Source organism: Lucilia cuprina, chromosome 6, assembly GCF_022045245.1.
Source record: "Lucilia cuprina isolate Lc7/37 chromosome 6, ASM2204524v1, whole genome shotgun sequence".
NCBI classification, from domain to species: Eukaryota; Metazoa; Arthropoda; class Insecta; order Diptera; family Calliphoridae; genus Lucilia; species Lucilia cuprina.
Genome location: NC_060954.1, coordinates 8,842,102 through 8,843,906, shown reverse-complemented (window position 1 = coordinate 8,843,906; position 1,805 = coordinate 8,842,102).

Below are 1,805 nucleotides of genomic sequence, written 5' to 3'. Positions count from 1 at the left end.
GTTCTGTTCTAGTTCTGTTCTAGTTCTGTTCTAGTTCTGTTCTAGTTCTGTTCTAGTTCTGTTCTAGTTCTGTTCTAGTTCTGTTCTAGTTCTGTTCTAGTACTGTTTGAGTTATGTTCTAGTTCTTTTATAATTCTGTTTCACTTCTGTTCTAGTTCTTTTCTACTTTAAATTGTTTTTTCTTTTTCATGTTATCTGTGATAACGTCTACTATTACTAATACATGTCAACGTGTGTCTTCTTTTTAACGAAAATTGTCACATTTTTATTAAATATTAGTAAAATTGCTGCTGGCTTTGTCTAGACTTCAACATTTTTTGGGGAAATATTATTAAAAGTATCTACAGGTTTGTGTTTAATAAAAGTGCAAATCCATTTAAAACATATCACATGGACATGTGGAGAAAGCTAACAAAATTAAGAACGAAACAATAAATTCAAATATAATATTAAGTTATTTAAGTTATTATTTTTGGACAATTGTTTAAAAATATGAAAAATACAATAGTAAAGTTTTAAGTTTTAATTAATCTAAACAGATTAAATTCGTAAATTTTAATTACAATCGTAAAACTCATTTTAAACATTTTATTTAAAGGTTTTAATAAGATTTTATTAAATAACCTTTTTTACCCACATTTGTATTGTATTATAATCTGGCACTTTGTGGATGTTAACAGAAACCTGTCATAAGTTTCTTGAGATTGTCTATATGATTTTCTTTACAAATACCATAACTATTTTTATGCATAAAATCTAGAAGACCAAGAGCGAATATAAAAAGATTCATTCATTGGTCTGTTGTTGGCAGAATAAATCTTGCATAATTTACATAATAAAATATTTAAAAACTAAAAATACTTTTTATACTCAATGGTACTTTAAAGGAGATTGTTTTTCTTTTGCTAACAATTTGATTAAATAAACTATAGATAATAAACTTTTTCATGTCTGTCACAAAGTTTAAAAAGTTTTTATTATTTCTATTTATTATTTCATCAAATTGAAATAATTTTTTATTATTTATTTTTCCTTTAAGTGAAATTTAAAATTTCCTTAAGTGGCTGGGGCATTTTAATTCTCCAGAGTTGTTGTTATAAATCATAAAATTGTTTAATATGAATTTAATACACTTTAGTAAACTATTTTTGTAGAAACTAGGAGTTAAAATTTTAAAACAGATTTTTTTGTTTAAATTGCATGTCTAAATTTTATATAAAAATGTTCTTTATCAATTTATTTTAAAGAAAACTTATTCAAACAAACACTGTTTACTTAGAAATTTATTATAATTTTATTTTGTCCTTCGAAATGTAAGAAAATAGAACAAGAATATTCTAATGGAACTGAGAAACAAAAATAAAAATAAATACCCACTACAACAAATACGATTTTAACATCTAAACAAGTTTTACTAAAAATAACTTAATTTATTTTATTCATTTCGTTACAATTTTATTAAAATTTTATGGAAAAAGGATTAAAGGATACAACAAAAATAAAAAATGAAACTATAATAAAACAAACTACTTGACAGACAAGTAGGTTTTACTTTCATTTAAAAATGGAACCAAAATAGTTTACAATTGGGGCAGGATATTTTACAGTGAAAACAAATAATATAGAGACGATTTATACTACAACATAACTAAACTGAAGAAAGGAACAGGAAAAAATTTAGAAAAAAACTAGTGAAAAGAACTAGAACAGAACTAGAACAGAACTAGATCAGAACTAGAACAGAACTAGAACAGAACTAGAACAGAACTAGAACAGAACTAGAACAGAACTAGAACAGAACTAGA